The following is a 22,182-nucleotide window of genomic DNA, read 5'->3' on the forward strand; positions in this document are numbered from 1 at the left end:
GGAACAAAATGATAACCGCCATTATCTAGTTTTATTTTTATGCCATATTTAGAATCCGTAGGTGCCAATGCACCTGCTCAATTTTTTACACAAATTTTGTACGGTAAATGGCAAAATTAAAAAAAATTACAATATTTTTCAAAATTTTTATTGATTTTCCATGTAACTAGAATAAAAATGTACAATAATTTAATCATAAAATACTTAAAGCTCGTCGTATGACAAAACATCTATATCATTATGTTCTCGTCAAAAATTGATCGCAAAGTAATGATATGCGCAGTTATCTTTTTATTCTCGTCGCAAACCGCTAGATACTGTTCGTACAATGGCGCTCACCAAAACTACGCATTTGAAACGGAACTCTAAAACGTATTGTCATCTCCTTTTGTCACATTGCACGGGACGAATGTAAATTGTAGGTCTATATCGGCATTTCAAGTGCTAGGCACGTGGCAATGTTTATTTACAATAACAGAATGTCTCTCAGTGTGCTCTCAAACCGATTTGCGAAAACATTGTGTCGGCGTTTTAGTGTTCGATTTCGATTAATTAAGTGCTAAAACTATATAATTATTGGTGTGATTGGAGTAAAAGTGCAGTGAGTGACAATGAACAAACAAAGGACATCGCGTTTAATGACTATTATGAATAATGTTAAACTGATTGAAAAAGAGCAAAATAATGAGAATACTGGTAAGTACTTACATATTAAAACGTTTTATGCATTGGCATTGCACCCTTTTAATTTAAGCGTGATCGACAAAACAAACGTCTCTCTGTGAATTTTGTTCATATATTTTTAATTATTTTCTATAGTAGGTACGGTAAATTAAAGACTTAAAGATTAGGAACTTTATCACTCACTACCACTAGGCAGTTTCACGGCAGCTCTATACCATAATTAAACTTTGCTTACATAAATTTTAACAAGATCCTTAATTAACAAAACCAATGTTATTTACAGAAAGAAATCTAAGGGAAAATGTGACGATAGCAACTTCGATAGATAAAATGTAGTGACTACGAATAATGTATATGATTTAAGACAAACATCTACAGAAAAATTATTGTGAAGAAAATGATTTTGAATTGAACCAAGATTTCTCACCAGATGTGTCCGAATATTTGCCTAGCCCAGAGAGATTTCAAAATTTACAGCGCAGTAAGAGTTCTTCAAGCATTGGAGGAGACTCAGATTATTTAGCAAAAGCCTCTCAGAACATAATAAGCACACCATCAACTATATCGAACATTTCCCTCGTATTGAATTCTGTGGATTTTATAGCATCACCTTCAAACTTTTATCAACAACTGAACGGGACTCCAGAAGCACGCACCAATCATTCTATTGATTTGACACCAACCTCGACACATGAACGTATAGGACCCTCTCATAAAAATCAAAACGATGCCTAAGTCAAATATTCCTTAAGGACCACAGCCGTCAACACCGTCTAATTCTAAAGGTGTTTTTGATGACGAGAACAAGAACTAGCGTCGCCTTTTGATGGTAATGATTTAGATAAAACATTAAAGACGAATAGTAATTGTAGCAGTGTACTCTCAGATAAAACGATTGTTGGTAATTCGAGCATGACGTATAGACCTGCCCTCCAGAGTCCTGACCCTCAGAGTCCTCCGCCTCGTCACAGTCTTGCCAAAAGAGAGCCCGGTTCAGCAAAGTTCTGTTCGTCGCAGTTCTCCCCATCAAAGTCCCAATCAGAGTCCATCCCATCAAACTCCTGCCCATCATAGTCCTGAGCAGTATACTCCCAGCCACCAGAGTCTTGATCCTCAGAGTCCTACCCGTCACAGTCTTGACAATGAGAGCCCGGTTCACCAAAGTCCTATCCGTCGCAGTAATGCCCATGAGAGCCCCGAGCACAGTCCACATCAAACTCTTGCCCATCATAGTCTTGAGCAGTATACTCCCAGCCACCAAAGTCCTGACCCTCAGAGTCCTGTCCGTCACAGTCTTGATAATGAGAGCCAGGCTCGTCAGAGTCCTGCCCGTTGCAGTCCTACTCATCAGAGTCCAGCCCGTCGCAGTCCTACTATCAGAGTCCGATCACGCTTCCAGCCATCAGAGTCCTGATCATCAGACCCATAATCATTGTAGTCCGGCCCGACTCAGAGATTGAAGAGACTGTACAATTCATGACTTAACACAGAAGAAACTTACCAGGAAACGGAAACGAAACAATGACACAAGTCAAGACTCGACTAGCAAGAAATTAAAGAATTTAGGGAAGCATATACAGGATGTACCACTCCACCACTTCCACTTGTTTACCTATACTTTGGCAATAAAGAGTTTTATTATTATTATTATTATTATTATGTAGATCAAAAAATCATTTACCAAAAAGAAAATAAAGCCTACTTGTAAGTGTACTAAGAAATGTGGCGAAAAGATTACTCAAGAGCAAAGAGAGAACTAATGGCGCAATATTATAAAATAGGAGATCATGAACGACAGTGGCAGTTCATCGTGAACCATACAATAGTTGAAGATATTAAACGGATATCCATAGTTCGAACACGAACACGAACTCAAACAATCAAATACTTTTTTATAGTTGATACACAAAAGTACCAGTATGTAGACTTTTTTCATAAATACTCTTAGTATTTCCCACCAAACGGTTTACACAGCAATAGAAAAGGTCAAATCTAATGCAACCTTGAATGACAACCGAGGACGCCATAACAACAGGCCTCGTCGAATGCATATCGAGACAGAAGAATATTACTCAGCATATCCAATTATTTCCCTCAGTAGAAGCTCATTATATAAGAAAAGACTCTACAAGACAGTACTTATCGGAACGCTTAATATTTCAAAAATGTATCCCTTTACAAAGCTTGGTTCGGACAAGGGAACTTCAATTTTCCAATGGGTACGAAACGCCAATATGAAACAATTTTCAACACCAGATTTAACTACTCCTTTTTTAAACCCAAAAAGGACTTGTGCTCTAAATGTTTGCGTTACCGAGAGGCTGACCCTGAAACTCAAAAGAAACTGCAAGAAAAATACGACAAACACCAGAGAAATAAAGAGAGAGTACGCCAAATTAAAAAAAGACGAAAAGAAATCGGCAGATCCTTCAAAGACAACCGTAGCAGTGTTTGATTTAGAAAAAGTCTTAAACCTTCCACAATCTGAAGTTGGAACGTTCCACTACAAAAGAAAATACCCGGTATACAATTTTACTGTTTATAATTCGATTCGAAGTAAAGGCTATTGCTATGTGTGGCATGCTCAGGTTGCAAAACGAGGAGCTAATGAAATCGGTAGCTGTATATGGCAATTCCTACTTAATGAAAAACAAAGAGGTATCAAAAATTTATCATTTTACTCCGACGGTTGCTGCGGCCAAAATAAAACCGATTTATATTTCTCTATACATGTTTGCCGCAAAAAATTGGAATTAAATATTACACACAGGTTTTTTGAGACCGGCCACGGCCAGAGTGAGGGAGACTCCATGCACGCCAACATTGAACGGGAATTAAAAAATAGAGTCGTGTACACCCCGGACCAATGTATACAATCATTATGAACGCGAAAGTCAACGGAGAAAAGTATAACGTTAAAGAAATGCTTCAAAAGGAGTTTATAACATAAAAGAATTAATAAATAATAAAAATGGGTTAAGAATGAGGAAGGGCAAAAAGTATTATGGACACAAATAATGGAAGTGAGTGTCGCTTGCTCACAGCCCTCAATTTTACTATATAATATGACTTTGATTCTGAATATTCTCAAATGAACATAGAACCTGTCCAAAAAACAGAAGCAAGCGGGAACAAGACAAACAGCAACTCCTTTAATCAACCCAAATTCTGCCTCCGATTTTGAACTGCAAGTTCTGGTTCAGAGCCCTTGCCTATAAGTAAGGCTTTATATGACGATCTCATCAGTCTTTGCAAGTCAGGAGACATTCCAGCCCATTACCATGGCTTTTATGACTCCCTGAGCGTCACTGCAATTAATGAAAACCAAGAGGGAAGATGATGACGATTGATTTACCTAATGTTAATTAAGGATAATTAATGTACAATTAAATAACTGATTTAATAATCATTATTAGACTGATAAAAAATAATACCAAATTCGTAGATTATTTTGTGTGATTTTAAATACTTTAAACTTGAAGTCTTTGAAAAAAAATCTTTTATTTTTGGTTACTTTATGAAACTGGCGTTTATTGTTATTTGATTTTAATTAAACTATAAATGGTTGAGACTAAAATATATACTTAAATTTTAGTGGTCTTGTTGCCCGTTTTATAATTAAAAACTTTGATTTTAAGAAATTTTGTCTGTTTTTAGTATTATGTGAATCGTTCGTAATATATTGCAATGTTGATTATCATATTATTTTTTATTATAAAACTTTCCTAAAAACCTTTAGTAAAAAAAGTATTTCTAATAATTACGGGAATAAATGGTATTGAACTATTATCCTAAACGCCGCTCACACTGAAAAGTAGTCGAATAAAATGATACACCAATGGTACAATATTAGTGTTAGATCCTGATAAACACCGAATAAAATGATATACGTCTTAACGCATAATAGTCAGTAGTCTGTTTTGACTAAGTTACTATTTCTTAAATATCTTTCTTTTGACACGTTTCACGTGTATCACAGTAACATATTAAGATGTAGTGAAAAATTAACTTTATATAAAGCTAATTACTTACTATCTACGTTTAATATACAAGACACAATTGAGCAAAACATGTTTTTGATTTTTCCTGAAAAATTTGGTTTTTGCAGTTATCATTTTGTTCCCCGGGGCCGGCGATCTGGTCATTATACATTTAAAAAAAAAGGTGAAGGTGTTCGAAAATAAATGCGATCAACTAATTTATAATGACAAAATGATTTGGTGTGTCTGAGCTTTTCAGTTATTGAATTATTAGTTATTTAGTTATTATTGGTAACCCTGCGTTGTAGCCTGAATCACCTGAAGTTGCAGTTCCGTTCGACGCGAGCTGCAAAGCTTTGCCTATCAGCTCGCATTCAAATTTAGCTGTCGGCAGAATTCCTTTGGTTGCCGTTGCATTACAGAAATAACTACACAAGACTTCTTCAGAGTCTTAAATAATTTAAGCTTCTATTAGTTTGATTATGTTTTTTTTAAGTCGTGTTTGATAGATATTCAACGTGTTCTACATCAAAAGCTTGATTATGACAGCTAAATTTAGACAAGTACTTTGTTTTGCTAGTTTGAACTATAAAAGGTTAAAAGAATTGTATTATAATTCTAACTTCGAAAAATTGATATTGAGAACGCTAGCCGATTTAGTGGAAAACCAGAATTTTAATTAAGCAGTCACATCTATAGAATCAGAAATAAGGAGAGATACGTAGAAGGACTATGGTCACCGACATAGCCAAGCGAATTAGGTCGTTGAAGTGGCAATGGGCAGGCCATATAGCACGGAGGACAGATGGCCGTTGAGGGTTCTCGAGTGGAGACCGCGGAACGGCAAGCGCAGCGTAGGACGTCCTCTAATGAGGTGGACGGACGACACGGTGGATGGAAGCCGTTTCCAACCGAGGCAACCGGAAGTCTACAAGGGTGGGCCCATTCCGAACAGTGGACGTCCTACGGCTGATATATATGATCTATTGGTTTAAGCGAGCAAAACAACAGATAAAGGGTTAGTTTTTCATAATTTAGAAAACTAGAATATCGTTTTCCCGAGCTGCACCGGAAATGGGAGTGCAGCCATTTTATCGATTGCTCCATACATTTTATATGACGTATTCCCCACCCAATACCTGTTCTATATTTTGTACTAGAAATTCCTAATGTTTTAGTAGTGTATTCTGGTCATACCTATGAGTTGTGACCCATTTTATAAACATTGAGTTCCACATTGACATTTTAATTTAAATTTTTTATTGTATCTATCTGAAAGGATTTATTTATTTATATTTAGGAACACAACACAAGATAAAGCAATATGATAGGAAACAAAATAAATAAAAACTACATAAATATACCCCACTATAAAAAGGCACCATCTAAGAGGCATTTTAAATATTATACTCAAAAAATCAAAATCAAAACATTTTAGCTTTATTTTGCTTTTAGTGTCCAGTGTCCCATGATAATATTTAATTATTATTTAATTAATTAATAACAATTCTTAGTAACTGGTTTGAAGATATTATTTAAATTTGACAGTTATTTAATTTTATTTAAAACTAGCTGGTGCCCGCGGCTTCGCCCCCGGTGTAGTTTTTTTTTTTTAATTTCTAAATCTCCTTTTATAATAACCTTGTCCTGACAATAGCAAACTCAACAAAAAAAGAATTAGCGAAATCAGTCCAGCCGATCACGCGTGATGCCGTGACCAAGGGAAATAGGGATTCATTTTTATCAATCAATCAAATCAGCCCACATCCACCCACTGCTGGGTAAAGGCCTCTTTATTTTCAAGCCACTTTGCCCAATCAAATTCAAATGATTTATTCAGTAAATAGGCATGGGCACTTTTACACGTCATTTTTTAAACTACCAGCGCTTTCGGAAAGACCATCATTGCCAAGAAGAATGCGCCGCAAGAAACTTGGCAGAAAGTCATTATTTCATAATAATATAATTACAAATAAAATACTTAAAAACTATATTATACAATTAAAGAAAAAAAATACAAAAAATAATAAAAATAATAATACAGGGATGTATGGGGTCCCTTAGTTACAATACTAAACACTAACTATATCTACGTTCAGTGGAAGTGTAGAATGCTTCCACCGTCATAAATTTTAAAATAATAATAACAATAATTTAGTTCTGAAATATACATTTCAGGTCAGTCCGGTGCTAGTCTCATCCACAGTTTACCAACCGCCTGCCAGAGGGCATCCGACCAACGGGCCGGTGCCGCGGTGGTCTGCCCACCATTCTTCGACTCAGTCTTGGCTACCATTCCGTAATTGCGTATTGGTTGTCCGTAGTTCATTTTTATATATTAGAAAAAAAAGATTCATCATGGCTATGAAATAAAGGTTTGTTTCTCACATATGCATGTGATGATAAACATTAGCCTAAAATATACTTATTTTATGGGCGGTGTAGGAATTACAAAGCTTCTAACAGTTCGTAATTACTTATTTACTGCCCTTGAGACGCAATGTACGGTCAAAAGCATACTTAAATAACATCATGGGCGTCACCAGGGCTGTAAAAGTTGCCAAAACCAAAGTCCTAAGTCTTTGACTTGACCTGCTTGATCGATCATTCCTGTACGTCGAAACGAAACTCGAATGAATTCACCAATTCCAATAAATACCTACAATCTTACTTTTCTCATTCTCCATATCAACTTGCCCCCTCATGGGCCACCGGCTGGCGACGCCCTTCAATAATATACGTCACCAAGAAATCATAAATATCTATACACATTTATCCCACTAAACATAAGGTATACCCACATATTTTGACGCTATGGCTGTATATTTTTGCATTCGACTGTACGTACTATTACGTAAAGATCGGAAAGTATAGGTCCGCCCGGATTGCTACCACCATCTTGCTCGCTAATCCTGCCGGGAAGTAGCAGTGCAGTTGCACTGTTGTGTTTCGGCGTGGAGAGAAAGAAGGTCTTAGGCCTCTAGGTTGGCAACGCATCTGCAATACCCCTGGTGTTGCAGATGTTTATGGGCGGTGGTGATCTCTTACCACCAGGAGACCCACTTGCTCGTTTTCCATCTTGTCGAATAAAAAAAGTGTACCTAAATAACCGTCCGCTGTAAAGAGAATTCGTTTGAAAATCTTTAATATCACCCCAAAATCACTTTGTCCGCGCAATGAGGTGGTGTGGCTATAAAACTAGCGTTTACTGAAACAATAATTTATTCAAACGCATTATTCTAAACGTATTCGTAGTCGAAGTAAAAGCTAACCTACAATAGTACATTGTGTCTTGAGGGCGGTAAATAAGGAATTACGAACGAGATTCTATTAGAAGCCCGAAGTCGAAGACTGAGGGCTTTAATGAGTCGATGTTCGTAATTCTAGTACCGCCCGTGCGACATACAATGTTTTTCATCACATTTGCAAGTAAAATTTTATATTTGTAAAAGAAAAAATATAATTCTTCCAAATATGGGCGATATCTTAGCTGTCTCTTGGCAGCGTCGCCCTCTACCTTCCCCTCCCTCGGCATGCGCCGCAACGTGCGTGTGCATGTGGTGGTCCATGTAGTCCTGCAGCAGGAGCGCGCAGCGCCATCAGTACGGGCACTGACTCATTGACCGACCACGGGTTTCATGACAAGCACATTAAGGTCGAGGGTTTTATTTGGGGTTGCAACCAAGGTAGCCTGCATGTTACGACACTGTTTACAGCAAGTGTGATGAAAAAATAGTTTACAGGTGATCGGGCATAGAAATGGCAAAATGTTATGACAGGTAGGGAGTTCCTCTATCGACAAACTCAATTATCGATACCTGTTCTATATACTCGTACTATTAATCACTCCAAGTTTTGTTTAAGTTTTTATTTAAAGTGTAAAAATTAAACAAAATAATACAGAGATATAAACTACTAGCTTCTGCCCGCGGCTTCGCCCGCGTTTAGTTCGGTTATCGCGCGCTGTTCCCTCGGGAACTGTGCATTTTTCCGGTTAAAAAGTAGCCTATGTCACTCTGTGGCCCATAAACTATCTCTATGCCAAAAATCACGTCGATCCGTCGCTCCGTTTCGACAAACATACAAGCATACAAACACACAAACCCACAAACACACACACTTTCGCATTTATAATATTAGTATGGATTTTTTGTTTAATTGACGAACAAAAAAATAAGCTAAATACACCTAGGTATTGTAATGAGAAGAATAGAAGAGAAAAATGATTGACTATTTTAAATGTCATGAAGAGCATAAATAAAAGCATTGTATTTAACTACGGGAAGGCGTGGAAGTCTAGTGGTTTAACTTGTGCTTCTCAAGCAGAGGGTCGTGGGTTCAAACTCAGGCTCGCACCTCGGTGTGTTTTTCATTATGTGCGAAATAACTTTTTCATCACACTTGCTCGTAAACAGTGTCGAAAAATGCAGGCTACCTTGGTTGCAACCCCCCAAATAAAGCCCTCGACCTTAATGTGCTTGTCATGAAACCCGTGGTCGGCAAATGAGTCATTGCGCGTACACATTGTCTTGTCATGAAGCCCAAGGTCGGTCAATGAGTCAGTGCCCGTACTGATGGCGCTGCGCGCGCTGCTGCAGGACCACATGCACACGCACGTTGCGGCGGAGAGCAGCGCTACCAAGAGCGCAACCTAAACTATCGCCAATATTTGGAACAATTATATTTTTTCTTTTAGAAATATAAAATTTTACTCGCAAATGTGATGAAAAACATTGTATGTCGCACGGGAGGTACTAGAATTACGAACATCGACTCATTAAAGCCCTCAGTGTTCGACTTCGGGCTTCTAATAGAGTCTCGTTCGTAATTCCTTATTTGGGCGGTAAATAAGGAATTACGAACGAGACTCTATTAGAAGACACAATGTACTATTGAACTTTACTGCAAAGGAAACCTCATGAGGACACATGCACATACCTACGAAAAAAATCAATTTTGTGCGTGTTCATTTTGAGAGAAGACGTGTGAGTAGGACGCGAGGAGATTATGCAATTAAAAATGTTAATCATAATTATACATACGTTTTCCGCTTTCTTATATTGAAAGAATATCGTGGCTTCAAAATTAAAAGCCGCGATAGTCAAACGCAATTCACTCACTATGTCGATAATCGAATCCTCGGAGCGCAGCACTAATCTATAGAGACGCGCCTTCGTCGACAACAGACCTGATTCGATTAAGCATCAATCGATCCAGCGATTCGTCAATCTGACTTTCGACTTAATTTTGTTACTGTAATTTATTCCATCACAACACTAATCGATAGGGATGCGAATCATCGATAATTGAGAGTCGATTAAAATTTACGTTCGATTTAGCGAGATTGTTTTTTAATTTTGTTAGTTTTAAAAGGTTTCAAGTTTGCGTTTAAGGGCCGGAAAATTCGTTTTGGAAGATTGATGGACATATTGGATTACCTCATTAAAAAAATGTTTATAGGTTGATTTTTTATTTAAATTAAAATACTTTTAATTTCTCAGACTGCAAAGAAGAAACGAATGTAAATAAATTTTATCGGTATTTCATCATCATTATCATCGTCATCGTCGTAGGACGTCCACTGTTGGACATAGGCCTCCCCCATAGACCTCCAGTTGCTTCGGTTGGAAGCGGCCTGCAGCCACCGTGAACCCGCGGCTTTATAATGTAAAGTTAAAGAGTCTTAACTTTACATTATAAACTTACTTAACTTAAGACTGAATTTGCTGTTGTACTTCTCGCGCTCACTATGTATTTCACTCTCTCGGAGACGTAGGAGCCAGTGAAAATATATTGTGTATGAAGAGCTGTTAATGTACGTTCATGAACTTGCTACTATTGTTATTGTTTTTCACTGTTGTTTTTTCTTTTGCAAGAATGTTTGTATGTTCTTTCCATGTATCAGCCCTCCTGCAAACCCTACTTATATGCAATAAATGATTACCTACTTACTTACATTAACCAGGTCATCAGCTATCGGTATTTGTGAGAAACTATTATGAAAAAAAAAACGGTTTATTGCAGACAGAGTCCATATAAGCGTTAGTACAATCTGCCACTTTGAGGAGCACCTGGCACAAGCACATGTGCTCGTACCCAGTGCCTCAAGATGGGACAGTCAGGCTTCTCGCTGATGACCCTCAGGATGGTGTTGGTGCCCATGACCCATGACCCATGACCCATGAGCCATGAGCGAGGCGGCGCTGAACCCCTGCGCGTGCGCTGCAGTATCGCGGGAGCCCCAACAATAACCTGAAGGCATTGTTGTACTGTACTCGGAGGGCGTTGAAGACCCTCTGCGTGTAGCTGACCCACAGATTGCACGTGTATAGCATAATTTATTAAATCAGGCGTTACTTTGCGGAGGTCAATATCAATGAAATCATTCTTTATTAGGCTCAAGTTCATATTAAGTGTTACATTATTGCGGCAAGGGGTTTCGTCTCGATGTTCTAGAATGCATGGAGATAATTAGGTGCAATAGTATGGGGTCTATTATTAATGAGCAGGTAAATTTAGTATCACCTCCCTTGCTACCGCTAATTTCAGCAATGGCAGTTTATAAAACACGCCTTAACAGTAAATAAATAAAAAATCAAAGTAGTTTTATATGACGATTAAAATGTGTTAATATTTTGCGGGTAGTTATGTTTTGTTAGAGAAAAAAAATAAAGGTTATTAGGTAGGATACTTAGGAAGTTACAGTGTCAAATTAAAACGGTTGGTATGGTTTGTTAGTCTAACATCGGTAAGCATGGTGTGCGGTTGTGTTGCTCTGAAGATGAGCTCTGGTGGAGTTCGAAACGCGTCAGTTTAGTGAGGTTTGTGTGATGTGTGTGTGTTCTTACAGTGTGGAGGTGGAGAAACTGCATGAACACGCATATTTTGCATAAACTTAGCTATCATAAGGCCGCGGGTGAGCAAAGAAAGTCTTTTAGTTCACAAATTATTCATGTTAGCTACCACCAGTTCCATAGATCTATGATCGGTTACTCATTATAACACTATTTTAGCATATAAACTATTAGTTAGTTACCGTTCAATGGCCAAAGTGTTTTAAAACTGTCTTTTACTCGACAGTTTTTCGTAGTAACATTAGAAAATAGCAGTAGCACCGGTGAAATGCCGGTTGCCTGAAATTAAAAAACTTTTCTGAATTTTCTAGGAAAATAAAGACTAGGAGTACACACTGTGTTTAGGAGTTACACTATGTAGCAACAACGCCATCTCTCGCCTGCGGACAGGAACGAAATTACAAACGCCACGTAATAGCGATTACATGTCTCGAAGTGGCCACCGCTTGATTGAGACGCCGCGGCCGTATTCCGAAGCATTCCGACAGTAAACTGTACAGGTAGCCGTATTGCTTACTACATACGGCTACTAGCGCGGCGTGGTGACTAGGTACTATACCTACTAAGGTATGGATGTCATGCCAAGGAAAATGTGGGCATGGGCAGGGCACATCGCGGGAATGAGATTCGCTGGACAAAATGAGCCCTAATTAATAATAATAAATAAATATTACGGGACAATTCACACCAATTGACCTAGTCCCAAAGTAAGCTTAGCAAAGCTTGTGTTATGGGTACTAAGCAACGGATAAATATAATTATATAGATAATACATACTTAAATACATATTAAAGACCCGAGATTTTCATACAAATATCTGCCCGGCACGGGAATCGAACCCGGGACCTCAAGCTTCGTAGTCAGGTTCTCTAGCCGCTAGGCCATCTGGTCGTCTGGAGAATGGAGACCACCACAGCGCTGGATGGATGACATTCAACGGCACTGAGGTCGAGACTGGATAAGACGGGAAGATTGCCAAGAGTGGAAGAAGAGGGAAGAGGCATACATACAAGATTAGATTATCTTTTGGTCACCATAATGATAATGAGGATCGTCTAACGCGCGGATGCTCGCGATCGCATTTACTGTCATCTCTTTCTACCCTCATTCTACATCGTGTGACAGAATGGAGCGTTGAAAACATTTATGCTGACTTTTTTTTTTTTATTCGAATGGATGGCAAACGAGCAACTGGTTCTCCTGATGGTAAGAGATCACCACCGCCCATAAACATCTGCAACACCAGGGGTATTGCAGATGCGTTGCCAACCTAGAGGCCTAAGATGGGATACCTCAAGTGCCAGTAATATCACCGGCTGTCTTACTCTCCACGCCGAAACAACAGTGCAAGCACTGCTGCTTCACGGCAGGATTAGCGAGCAAGATGGTGGTAGCAATCCGGGCGGACCTTGCACAAGTCCTTGCACACTTCCGAGTATTTATTTATACAGTGTGGTACCCGCAGCCATGCTTTTTTAAGGGTAAGTAACGTATTTCCGTAACTTTACCATGACATTAATTTAATTAATAAACTAAAATTCAGACTTTGTTGACTTTCTAACAAAATTATAATTGCCAGCAATGTACAGCAAAGTAAATTGACAAGTAATAATCAAAGTATCTGTAGTATAGAAGCCGTGGTGGCATAGTGGTTTGACCTATCGCCTCTCAAGCTGAGGGTCGTGGGTTCAAACCCCGGCTCGCACCTCTGAGTTTTTCGAAATTCATGTGCGGAATTACATTTGAAATTTACCGCGAGCTTTGCGGTGAAGGAAAACATCGTGAGGAAACCTGCACAAACCTGCGAAGCAATTCAATGGTGTGTGTGAAGTTCCCAATCCGCACTGGGCCCGCGTGGGAACTATGGCCCAAACCCTCTTGTTCTGAGAGGAGGCCTGTGCCCAGCAGTGGGACGTATATAGGCTGGGATGATGATGATGATGAATCAAAGTATCTGTCGGCTGTCATTTACACGTACTTGTCAATTTACTTTGGTGTACATTGCTGGTAATTAAAATTTTGTTAGAAAGTTAACAAGGTCTGTAGTCAAAGTCAAAGTCTTTATTAATTAAAGAAATACGTTACTTTAACCTCCCTTAAAAAAACCTGGCTGCCGATAACAGACTGTACAATAGAGCTTCCAGCTGTCACATTTAAAACTGGATGACAAAGAATGTACCTAAGCTAGTATCGTGACATCCGTTTTGTCCGTGACATTTTTGTGTATTTGATTTATAACTAATTAGCAATCCGCCCCGGCTTCTTACGGGAGTAATTGAAAAAAAGTCTCTAATCTACACTTCCCATTTTTTCGGATTTTTCCCATTTTTCCTAAAACTATGCCTGTGCCCAGCAGTGGGACGTCTTTAAGTTGGGATGATCACTTAAAACATTCAGAATAGGCCTCGTAACGCGTCGTCCGAGACGCCATTACGCGGAGTGCAATTAGTGCGGTGGACGAGCGGCCCGCGCTTGGACACACCAGACCGAGTCTCTACATCACATATACATATACAAAATGTTTATTAGCATAATATAATTTTTTTCAAAAAACTCATTTTACATCATTTTTAACTTAAGAACTAAAACATACTGTAAGTGAAATATTTACAAGAAAGGCCTGAACTAGGATTCCCTGTGTTTCAGGCAAATAATTCTAATATTATTTAGATATAATTTAATCAACTACAAAAGGACCTCGTTTTTCCAAATTAAACAATGATAATATTGTCAGTTTTCTTAATACTAACCTAACATCAAAGTATAAGTTACGTTATGATTAAATTCTTATATTCTGCATAAATATAATAAAAATACCGATAATAATACGACAATTTAGTGATATAAAACAAAAATTATTTCACTATAAAATATTATAGTAACTTCTCTGTGTCATCGTACGACATGTTTTGTAGGGAGTTGGAGTTTTTTCTAAGTCTAGCCTCGAATTCAACCTATTATAAAGAAGTGGACCTAAAAAACTAAATATTTTAAAGAAAATGCGCGTTAACTAACTACTTGTATATCTGCTGTGCAAGGTTGCTAAACCGAGTGCTAGTTACAACACAATTTTATTGTAAAAAGTGTTGCAATAAATAAATACTGAATACAATTACACCAATAGATTTTAAAAGGCTAAAATTAGGGACCTCAAGCTGCGTAACTTGGACTTCGTAACTTGCTGAAATTATATTTATTTCTTGAAAGTATCATTTTACGCGTTATATCCCTGGATAGCTTATTCTAGAAAGTTAGTTTCTATAAGTAAAAATTAAATAAATTTGCATCGTAACTTTTACAGAAATCTATTTCGAAATTAAACAAACTTAGTGTCTTCTGAAAACTCAAGAGGATTTGCGGAATTTTGTAACAAAGAGTTCTACGTTTTGTATCTGGAAATGTATGTCGCAAGTTAACTTAAATATTTTCTGTTTAAAAAAACAACAATAATACTGGATGTGGCATATAACACTTAATAATTAAAACATAGATCATCCTCGTCAAACTGAACGACATCAGTTCAGCAGTCTCAGCACTGAATCATCTAGCTTTCCATGTTTGCTAGTAAAATATCGATAAATTGTATCGATACATTATCAGAATTTTGTGACCAATCAACTAAGCGAATGCCCGAATTTCTACAATATCTCGTGTCTGCGGTCATTTATACCTTTGCAATTGTCTTTGGTTCGAATAGGCATTTATGGTTAAGTATGGCCACTATATAGTGAGGGGAATAAACGTTATCGATAATAATTCAGATTCTTAAAAATACATAAATAGTTAGATTTATAAAAAAATATCGGACATATGTTTTTTTACTATGAGAGGGAGGAAAACGAGCAAGCGGGTCATCTGGGAAATGATCCCCACCGCCATGAGTACCAGCTACTCAAGGAGAGTATTTGGTCCGCTGCCGGCCTTTTAACCATGTATTTTTTAAATCAACTCGGAATGATGATAATGGCATTATTAGTATCGAAAATACAAACTGAAACATAGATGCACAGAAAACCAGAAAAAGAGACCAGCGCTGAGATTCGAACCCTGGTCCTCAGCATTCCGTGCTGCGTGCTATATCGCTACAACACCACTGGATTCCAGTGGTATTTTTAATTTCAACTCCTAATTTTGTTACTTTTATGGCCATCCCGTAAAATCCACATCGAAAATACACTGGAGCAGTGGTGGTGTAGCGGTATAGCACGCAGCACGGAATGCTGAGGACCTGGGTTCGATTCCCAGCGCTGGTCTCTTTTTCTGGTTCTTCTGTGCATCTATGTTTCAGTTCGTATTTTCGATGTGGATTTTACGGGATGACCGTAAAAGTAACAAAATTTGGAGTTTAAATAAAAAATACAAAAAGACTCCAAAAACCAATCTTGGCATTAATAATATTTAAAAAAATGGCTATTCATCTTCATATTTGAGTGCGTGTGTTTTTTGACTCGTAATTAAATGAATACCACATATATTAGTAATTATGATATACATAACACATTGCTCGTCCTAAACAAACTAAACAGGGATACCATGTAAACACGAGGGCTTTAATTAGGCTCTGTTGGCTGCGGTTGTGTCTGAAGATAAATTGCCAAGTTTTATTCTGGGAATGTAAATATTTTAGATCGCAACCGACTTAGAAAAAGATGGATTACAATTCATCTGCGGTTTTAGGGTTTAGTACACCTACGAGGAGTGCTTATAGTTTCACTTTGTCCGTTCGTCTGTCTATCCATCCGTCCGAGGCTTAGCTTAGAGACTGTTAGTGCCAGAAAGCTTTTATTTTATAGGGATGGGTATATATATTAATTCGATACGTGGACAAAGGGGCCGAAGAAAATAAAAATAAATAACTTTTAAGGTTTCCCTACTCGAAAAGGCGGGATAATATTTATCCTCGTTTTAACCAATAAGGTGTGAGATAGGATAGAGTTTTTAAATAATACATTTGCAAAGATTTTTTTTCGAAAGTGATTAGTTTATAATGGTAGTTTTTAGCATAATAGTAGTTTTTTTGGTTAACTCAAGTGCCCTCCCCCTCCACAAGCTATTAAAGCGTAACCTCGATTTTTTTTAAATCGTAAGTAATAGTAGTACAAATTTAAAAAGAAAACTATCACAGCTTATTTATCTGTATGTAATTAATGAGAAATAGTTGATCAAAATTTAATATTGAATAGTAGCCGATAGATTCATGTAATTAAATATAAACTAGCGGAAAAAAAACCTGGCCCTCAAATGTATGAAATTAATATTATTTTAATAAATAGATAGATATATAAGACACACTGGACACCAATTGACCTAGTCCCGAAATAAACAAAGCTTGTACTATGGATACTAGGCAACGAATAAACATACTAATATAGATAAATACATATTAAACATCCAAGACCCGAAAACAACATTCGTATTATTCATACAAATATCTGCCCCGGCCGGGAATCGAACCCGGACCTCAACGTATTTGTCTAACCACTTGGCCATCCGGTCGTCCGATTTTGTAGGTAGATATGTAGTAGGCCAAATTTTGTACCGCTGAGCATAGATTATTGTTTAAATATTTATGTGTTTATAATTATAACCGGTCTAGGTCAGCGCTATTTTTTTTCAGATTTATAATAACCATATTTTAATGTCCAATTTGTACGAATATAACGGCTGATATAAAAATGCCTTTGCCATTACTCAGTCGCCGGAAACGGTCACCGGAAATGTTACTGACCACTTCCGGTTCAGCCTTCAGCCTAATTAGGCTCCATTCCACGCGAGAACCTTATTAGGGTTCCGTAGCTAAACAGTACGAACGAGACCTATGGAATCATATTAATTACTCTACCGACTGTTCGTTTTCAGGGTTCCGTAGCTAAAATGGCAAAATAAGGAATTGATCCTCATAGTTTTGTCATGTCTGTCTGTCTGTCCGTCCGTCCGGACTTTCTCAGAGACTATCAGTGCTAAAAATATTTTTAATTTTACAAAGACTTTCAATAAACAAAATATGTTATATTCAGAAGAAAACTATAACAGCTAAGTTTGCTTGAGAATTATTAATAGTTTAAGAGTAAATATCAATATAAGTATGAAATATAACTAATCTTGGAAGATAAGGCACGAAACACTTTTTTTTAAATATGAATTACTTGATTTTTTAGTAACGGCTACGGAACCCTATCTTGGGCGTATCCGACACGCTATTGGCCGTTTTTTTTGAGTTCCATAGCTAAACAGTGCAAAAGAGACCCTACTACTATGACTACCTTCATTATTTGTCCGTCTGTCTGCCTTTTGGGAACCGTAACAGATAAAACACGTAATTTTCATAGAGAGGTTAATAACGTTGTGTATGATGCGTGTGCGTGTTACCTTTTCAAGCTCAAACGGCTAGACAAATTTGGATCAAATCTTACACCTTTTAAAGAACAATTCTTCTATATCTATATATATTTCGAGAATCTCGCGTGATATTATGTTTTTGCCCGACAGCCCGAACGAAGCTCGATCCACAGGTACTTTGGTGTTTAAATATCCTATCTTCATGTCGTTTGGAACGTTTTTTTTTTATTCGATTGGATGGAAAACGAGCAAGTGGGTCTCCTGATGGTAAGAGATCACCACCGCCCATAGACACCTGCAACACCAGGGGGATTGCAGATGCGTTGCCAACCTAGAGGCCTAAGATGGGATACCTCAAGTGCCAGTAATTTCACCGGCTGTCTTACTCTCCACGCCGAAACACAACAGTGCAAGCACTGCTGCTTCACGGAAGGATTAACGAGCAAGATGGTGGATTGGAAGAGGAAGGCCTAGTCAACCGTACCACGATCAAATTGAGGGCGTTCTGAAGAAAGGTCGGGTCAGGAGTACTCTAAACCGACGTGCATGCATGAAAAGATTGATGAATGTAGAGGAAACGAGAGTTGTATGCCAGAATCGTAGCAAGTGGAAGGATGTAGTCTTTTCCTACCCCGTTGGGTGAAAGGTGTGATTTTATGTACCTATGTATGTATGTATCATCATTTCTACTGATAACAATAACAAAATGAACATTAAAACATTATCTTAACAATTCTTTGAACAAAAGCTATAAATGATAAACAAGAAAAAATTATCTCTTGTTTTTCTTTAAATGTACAATGCTTTAAAGTTAACCAGGCTTTTGCGGTCCTGCCAAACGATATTAGCTCTTATTTGTTAAATGATAAGGTCTTAGGGCAGTCGTGGAACTGCAAAAACGTTAGACAGACTTGTTCACGGACAGTTAACTCCCTGATAAAGTAACAGGGAGTTTGTGCAGATATTTTACACTGCTAACGTTTAATATTAATCGTATAAAAAAGTTAAGAAGGAAGTTCTTAATCCGTACAAAATTTCACGTTTCTAGACTTAGCTGTTTTTTCATCCTCATATTAGCTGTAGGACATTTCCGGTTGGACATATGCCCATAGACCTCAAGCTGTTGGCCTCAAGAACCTCAAGACCAACCAGTTCTTCAGTCAGTCCATCTCGTTGGTAGACATCTTACGCTGCACTTGCCGATCAGCGGGCTCCATTCGGGATCTTTTCGACCACAAAGGCCATGTTTTTTAACAGTAGGATAATAAGTAGTCAAATACACACATACAAATTCAAATGAGCTATTCAGGCAGCTATGTATACGGATATATCGACCCTAAGATTACGGTAAAATCTCGCCCCCTTGTTTATTTACGCTTATTTCGTGGACAACCTTGTGTTACGCCGTCAAAACTTACGCCGATGTACAAAAGAACAGCAGCGTAACTACCGGTCGCTTGATTTCCGCAGATGCGGCGTCGCCTGTGTCATCGACGGAAATAGAAACAAAGGGTCGGATTGCCACTGCGATAGTTCAGTATCGATAAGATGCCAGATGTACGTTTATCGATATCGATAAAAGACTTTTTTGGAATGCATTAAAAGTATGAAAAAACACTAAATAACAATTAAATTATAACTATACTGTGCGGCAAAAAATCTGGCCCTCAAATGTATGCAGAATCGGTAATTTTGTATGAAGGGTGGGCCAAATTTTGTGCCGCTGAGTATATTTACATAATACTATCCTAAACATAAAATACCTACATAACCTAACCAACAAAAAGTTGGAAAACCCCTGACATTATCAATTTGAAGTAACTAGTAAATATCTCAAAAACGGCTAAACCGATTTTGATAAAACATGTCTATGAACCATCGCTAGAAAACCTGCTTTCAAACAAATAAACCGCATTCAAATCAGTTTACCCGTTTAAGAGCTACGGTGCCAGAGACATACACACATAGCGGCCAAACTGCGTCAGGGGTTAATAAAACAAAAAAAAACTAGAACTACAGCAAATTATTTAAAACAGCCACCTGAGGCAGGATCACGAAGATTATGGCTATGTTTCCTCTTTGAATAGCTAAGCTAATACGCTATTTCTTTGTCCGAGGAAATTGCTAACTCTTCTCTTCGGTTCCCTGTGACGACTACTAACCTTTTTCTTATTATTTTCGATAGTGTATTGAATAGTTAATTTATTGAATCAGGCGTTACTTTTCGGAAGTCCATATAATTTAACTATAAACAATATATTATGTATAGGTACTGGGGTAAAACCTTTGTGCTACTAATGTCATGTTGACATCCCATTCATCGTACCCTGGTACGTAATTCAGTTTGCTCGACTGTACGGTCAGCCTAAGAATTTAGTTTTAATTATAATAAAGAATTGTATCACAATTTAAAAAAAAAATCAACTCCTAAAAGGAGTACCTATAGAGGGGACGAAAGTTTTGAATATTCTGTACTTCAAATACTTAGATGAAGAAACTCACCACAGATTTGAATTTATAATGCGAACGAAGTCACTGGCAAAAACTAGAAAACTATAATTTTATCGACATCATCCCAACACTACTAACAAACATCACCGACAGGTATTCCACGGAAATCAAACAATCGTCACGGCTATTTTCCTTCTCGCTCACGCTCATAAAACAGAAAGTGTATACAACGGCTAAAGTAGAATAAATATCGAGGTAACATTCAAATTGACTGGTTCCAATGGGGAATGGATGGAAATTTCAGAAACGCTTGAAATTTTTTTTTTCGATAGGAATAACCTTTCTAATTAACAGAAAAAAATATCAGATTTTTAAGTAGCATCAATTAGTTTAAAAATATGAAAGAGTTTTCTTTACCGCCGAATTACGATAGTCCGGTCGTATACGGGTTGTTCCATAGTCCAGAATAAAAAACAATAAAACATAATTTATGTGTCTTTGACTCGATCTTTTTGACAGGTGGTTTTTTTTTCCCAACAAACATCATTTATCGGTACTCTAAACTATTGAGCGTAAGGCGGCTATACATTTTAATAGCAGTAGCTAGAGCGCATGTGGTGGTTATATATTTACCTATCTACTCACAACTCCTGGCCAAACGTGTGTTTCGAGTCCCTTTACCTAGTTACAGATCAGCCCTGGCTAAGCGCTCGCCAAACTATATGCACCGGAGAATATATAATTATATCTGCAAAAAAATACATAGGATGCAATACTGCACGACTGATAAAGTTAAAGTGATCGTAAAAGGGTGGCTGCTCCCACTATGTTCTAAAAAAAACGGAGGCCCTACTTCTTGTCAGATAATTCTTTCTCCTGCTGGCACACATCTGCAAACAATAGATAAAGATACACACACACACACGCACGCACGCACGCACACACGTATATACACACACACACACATACACACACACACACACACACACATACACACACACACACACACAATGCTTGCGCACTAGTCGTCTTTTTTTATTTTTAAAAACGTAAATAATCAACGCAAACGTAACTGAACCCACCACCAAGAGAACCACCACCACCACAACCATAAACAAGATCCCGGACACGTGTTTCGCTTCTCTCCGCCGAAGCATCATCAGCGGACTAGTATTTCAGTTCCTCTGCAGTTCTGGATCTGCGATTTACGCGTGCGCAGCCGCGGGTATACACTTCCTAACAAAATTTTTGACTGTATAACTGTGTCTCTTTCGCACATATCTCAATTAACGAGACACAAGAGTTGCGACCACTTGTGTTCCTGATTGTATTTGCATAGCTTTGTATGAGTGCTTAAATGAATTCGAATCGTTTGCGGTTAGCGGTAGACTCGTGCGTGTTTATACTGCGGAGTCATTACGTCTTAGGGTGCGCTCTCATTGAAGCAGAACGTAGCAGGCCCTATAGGGCCTCGTAGTCTCATCCCAGCCTATATACGTCCCACTGCTGGGCACAGGCCTCCTCTCAGAACAAGAGGGTTCTCTAACCACTAGGCCATCTGGTCGTCTAAATGATCTGAAACAATGATTATGAAAATGAAAATTATTGAAATTAATATTATGGAAATAAGATTCTGTCATTTGATTAATATGGTAAAACAATGAGTAGTGAAAATGAATTTATAACAAACAATAAAGGCGGTTGAATATTATAGCACATGAAAATTCGGGCAAATGAAATTCGATCAAGTGAAGGTATACCATATTATACATCCAAGACCCGAGAACAAACATTCGTATTATTCATACAAATATCTGCCCCGGCTGGGAATCGGACCCGGGACCTCAAGCTTCGTACAGATTCTCTAACCACTT

The 22,182-nt window shown here is 37.9% G+C and overlaps 1 pseudogene; it reads left to right on the forward strand.

Annotated features, from left to right (window-relative positions):
• The first annotated feature begins 647 nt into the window (after positions 1-647).
• The window catches only part of LOC141444069 (uncharacterized), a 41,454-nt pseudogene continuing 19,919 nt past the window's right edge, over positions 648-22,182 (forward strand).

Source organism: Choristoneura fumiferana, chromosome 29, assembly GCF_025370935.1.
Source record: "Choristoneura fumiferana chromosome 29, NRCan_CFum_1, whole genome shotgun sequence".
NCBI lineage: Eukaryota > Metazoa > Arthropoda > Insecta > Lepidoptera > Tortricidae > Choristoneura > Choristoneura fumiferana.